This window comes from Macrobrachium nipponense, chromosome 25, assembly GCF_015104395.2.
Source record: "Macrobrachium nipponense isolate FS-2020 chromosome 25, ASM1510439v2, whole genome shotgun sequence".
NCBI lineage: Eukaryota > Metazoa > Arthropoda > Malacostraca > Decapoda > Palaemonidae > Macrobrachium > Macrobrachium nipponense.
This window is the reverse complement of record NC_087214.1, coordinates 70,602,748-70,607,747: the sequence shown is the minus strand read 5'-3', so window position 1 is coordinate 70,607,747 and position 5,000 is coordinate 70,602,748. Positions and strand designations below refer to the sequence as shown.

Here is a 5,000-nt window from a genome sequence, read left to right as displayed (position 1 = left end):
TGAAATAAGGTAACGAAAAAATATATAAGCTTGGCATAATTCGTGGGATATCAACAAGGGCTTTCTCTCTACCCTCCTTCTATGTTGGATTAAGGAGTGAGGGTCCTTTTCACAGAGTTCGCAGAAGAGGTGGGGGGTGGGGGGAGGCCTTTGTGGAACGCCAGTTGAATTATTCAAACATAAACTGAGAGAGAGAGAGAGAGAGAGAGAGAGAGAGAGAGAGAGGGTCCTTTTGGGAGAGGGGGCTTGGGTGGGGCTGTGCAAAGTTGCCCTATTTGGACAAGGGGGATATTGCGGACAAAGAATGGCAGTAATAAAATCTCTGATATATTTTTTTCATCTCATCGGGAGACACTCCCTTCTCTCTCTCTCTCTCTCTCTCTCTCTCTCTCTCTCTCTCTCTCTCTCTCTCTCTCTCTCTCTCTCACCTCTTCAAAATAGGAGATTGAACCTGACTCATCGGAGGTCGAAAATAGTATTTGAAACAAAGTGTTTCAATAGTTGATGAGTTGGTGTGTGTTTGAGCTAAACCTTTTTTCACATAATCCTTTTGAGAGAGAGAGAGAGTACTCAGCATCTTTTTCATCCATTTGCGTCTGTCTCACACGAAGGGTTCCACTGGCAAATTGAATTTCGTCTCTAGTGGAGAAACAATGAGTTGGAATCTGGGTATCCGGCTGAAGACGTTGTAAGAATAATTCCTGTTTTGGAATTGTGACTCTCTCTCTCTCTCTCTCTCTCTCATCAATTGCCCCCAAGGTATCCCACCTTGACCTGTGAATTAATCAGCGATCATCGTCGAGTCTGTTACTGCCTCGGTGACGACAATTCTCCAGTAGACCCTGACGGAGCATAAACAATCACTTCTAGAGTAACAGATGAATGACTTATCAGTTACCGTTCGAGGGTCAGTTGCAGTGGTTCTTAAACTGAGGAAGAACTGGCCTTCAGGAGTTTACGAAAAATTTACAAGACAGTAAATGTCCATCTCCTTGCGTCTGTGAAATCCCGGGTATACTTCTAAACTTGACGAGATTACTAAATAAATCGTGAGAATCGCTCTCTACTTATATAAGTATGATAAAAAGAGCCTCTGATAGGTGATAATCGGCTCACTGTTATGTATACACCTAAATATAGATAGAATCTCCCGAGCTATCATGATAAGTGCTATTTAGTGAATGGTATTTCTACTGTCCTACGTACATCTACGTTACTGTGAAACATCATTTATCTACGAAATAAGCTCGTCGTACATTCATAGAAGTACATAGATATAGACTAGAAGTAAAGAGATAATATTTGTTATTTCAAATAACTGTTCTGACGCCTTAGCCGTTCCGAAGGACAACGTCAGTCTCCTAGAATCAGTAGTGGGGACAAGAATGTCACTGTTCCCATCAGGGGAAGAGTCTATTTTGACACGAGTCTCATCATTGAAGAAATAAGACACAGACAGACATAAATATACACACATAGTACACGCACATACCTCCGCCATTTCCCGAATTGGCTGACCACTTCCCACTTTGGCCGATTGCGGGTTTTGGCCGTAACATTCAAATGAATGTTGAGAGAGAGAGAGAGAGAGAGAGAGAGAGAGAGAGAGAGAGAGAGAGAGAGAGAGAGAGAGAGAGAGAGAGTGATTTCTTTAAAATCTAACGGCCTCTTTGTAGCCCAGGTCCGAAGTTGGGACATAACACAAAGAGGGTAAGAAATAGAAGAAAAAAATTGATGAAAGAGGATTGGACTTATTCTCTAATGGCCCCAGTTGTTAGTTGTCAATGGAATACGTGTATGCATGTATGTATGTGTATGTTCGTGTATCTATGAGTAATTTCTTAGGCTTGTAAACAGGAGAAACTAGTTTTTTCTTAAACAACAGTGATTTCCCTTCCAGTAATCATAACCTTTGAAGGAGATAAGTACCAATAAACGGAACGTCTTGAAAAATGACGAAAGCAAAGTACAGAGTTCATCCCTGTGACAACAACCGTTCTGTCAGCTCGAATGGAGATCCTCTGGGTCTACAAAATAACGAGGATAAGATAAGCAAAGTACTGAAGGAGACATTTGTCAAGACCAATCTATCAAACGAGTCCTTAGGAATTGGTGGGGAACCTCAAGAAGATGACCACGGAACCTCGCACTCCAGAGGATCTGACACAACAGACGCGAGTGGATCCTCAGAAGCTCCGAAGCTGGAGGACCATCTTCGGGAGCCACCCCCAGCTAAGGACAGAGGGTGAGTGAATGTAGGAAGTAAGTCCTCTGCTGTTAGTTGTTATTCAGCTTCTGGGTAGAGGGTACTCACTGTATCTGCAGATCGTGAACACTAAACTGGTCTCCTTGCATCACAAGTTTCCTGGAAATTTATTGTTTGGTTCCTTTTTGATACTAAATAAGAGACTATCAAGTATGTCACCTTCTGACTAATCACACCAAAAGGGTGCTTTTGTCAGTTGTAAAAAGATGTCACTTCTCAAGCTCTCTCTCTCTCTCTCTCAGATAAGCCTATAGAATTCCATGCAGCACCATTATTCAATGATGTACAGCGATCCCAGCCCTTAGGTATGCTAAGTTTATAAACTGAATTTTAAACTATTCTGTAAAAGGGTTCTCAAGCTACATTGCATAATGATTTGACTTCATGGTTTTTGTTGTCACAGAAGTCTTGACCACCGGAGAAGTTTTGAGCCACTGAGACTAGTATTTTTTTTAGTTTGTCTAGAAATAACAGCCTCATTACAAGATTCTTCTCCAAGATCAGAACCTGGGCAGTACATCAGTTCTCTAAAAGATGTTTTCCTCCAGCAGACATGCTAAAATAACAATCGTTACCCATAGTAAGTGTTAAAAGGGACACAGAATTGTGCCTGTCTTTTATATAACATAAAACTAGCATTGTTACACGGAACATTCCATGATCAGTGTTTATACAGGACTGAAGTCTTCTCTCCATAATACAGTTTCTCTTAACAGATACGCCTGGGTTGTGGCCTTCAATGTGTGTCTCATACACCTGTTGTCAGCAGGGTACGTCAAGAGCTTCGGAATCACTTACACCTTGATCATGGACTATTTTCCAGATGCTTCTGGTGCCTCCTCAGGGTGGATTATGGGTCTCTTAGTTGGATGCAAGGGGCTTCTAGGTATGGACAAACTTAAATGTCCCTCAAACCAATGATTATATATTTATTATTAGCTCAGTAGATCTGGCAAAAGTCCACGTGTACTCAAGCATGGAGAAATATAATGAAAAAAAATTATATCTTTTTCCTATAGTCTTTCCACTGAGCCTACTGTTATCGTTGCCACAGCTCCAGCCATGGGAGCATTAACAGTACTTGCTGGCCCTCGTAAGTGCGTGATTGGCGGGGCCCTCATGTGTGTGGCTGGAATCCTAATGGCTGTTCCAGCTTTCTCAGTCATTTACTTGGCCTTCACACTTGGAGCAGTTGTTGGTAAGGGAGTAGTCTAGTCAGATTTATTCTTCTGGTGCCTGTTTAAGAAAATCGTCGGTCAGTAACTGCTGGAATTTTCCTTAACTTTCACGGTCATTCATTTTGTAATCCTGTTCTACCCTTCATGGTTATACAATGTAATTCATTCAACCACGTAAGGTCACCTTATAATGAAACCAGTAACAGCAATCACGTGATTGCCAAGTTTTGTTGAACGGTATGTAAAAATTTCCCACAGGAACTGGTATATGCATGGCTGAGACTCCGGGATACATCCTGGTAACTGACTACTTCCAAGAGAAACGTTCTTTGGCGAATGGAATCTGGGCAGCTGGAAACCCGTTGGGTGGCATCTTGTTTTCCCCGATGATCGTCCTTCTCCACCAAGAATTTGGCCTCAGGGGAATGTTCATGCTGATAGCTGGAGTCATGCTACAGTTGGTTGTGTTTGGAATGCTCATGAGACCCTTTGAACTGCACGAAAAAGTAGTCCAGTAAGATTACTGGAGGCAAGTGCAAAGGGATACGGGCACGTCAGACTTACAGATCAGAGCGCTGAAGGCTACTCTGGCCTCCCAACGAGTAACTAAGGAGAAGAAGGCGATTGATTTTTCCATCTTGAAAAACCCAGCCTACCTCGTTTACCTAGTCATGGCAATATTTACAGCTTTAGCCTTGCCCAATGCTTTTCTCTATGCCCCTGTTTATGGGAGGTCCATTGGTCTCAGTGACTTCGAGAATTCAGCCATTTCAACGTATATGTCCTGCTGTGATGTGGCCATGAGGCTCTTCTGCGGGTTCATTTTTAACAAAAAGAAGTACAATAAGAGATATGGATTTATAGCAAGGTAAATACCATGTTCAGTGACTTAGTACTGTCTGTAGGAATGCTTTTGATAATGTCAAGGTTGCTTGTAAGCTGTATGTGTCTAATCTAATGCAGGCAAGGGCCTCTAATTCTTTTGAAAAGAATCTCCATTTCTAGCTGTTATAAAAAGTCACTGTCAAATACTTCTAACTCTGTATATTTTAAGAAGTAAAATTACCGATTCTTATAAAGGAATGGTTTTTCCAGTTTAAAGTTATATGCCCTTGGGCTGGGCAAATAACGGCCAAAAAACACTTAGGCACAAAGTACCTACATGTTACTTCAGTTATAGAATACTCCAAGTGAAAGGTCACATTACTCTGTCATTTCTGTATTTGCTGCTACACCAGCACTGACTTCTAATTCATCATGATCGGTCTCTCTATAGCTTGGTGATAGGAGGCATTGGCTGCATGACTGTGCCATTGAGCATGAACATGTGGCACCTTCTGGTCTTTGCCACCACTTTCTCTCTCTGCTTGGCCTTCTTTTGGACGCTGATCAACGTCCTCTTAGCTGACCAGTTTGGAGGAGACACCATGTCGTCCACCTGGGGGTTTTTCTGTATGCTGCAAGGATTCTGCAACTTTTTCTATCCAACAGTGCTTGGTAAGAGCACCTTTTTATTCATGTGATCTGTACATTTGTCCAATAAGTTGGTGAATCCC

The 5,000-nt window shown here is 42.0% G+C and overlaps 1 pseudogene; it reads left to right on the top strand.

The window, feature by feature from the left end:
* Positions 1–1,952: 1,952 nt before the first annotated feature.
* The window catches only part of LOC135199103 (monocarboxylate transporter 2-like), a 3,472-nt pseudogene continuing 424 nt past the window's right edge, over positions 1,953–5,000 (top strand).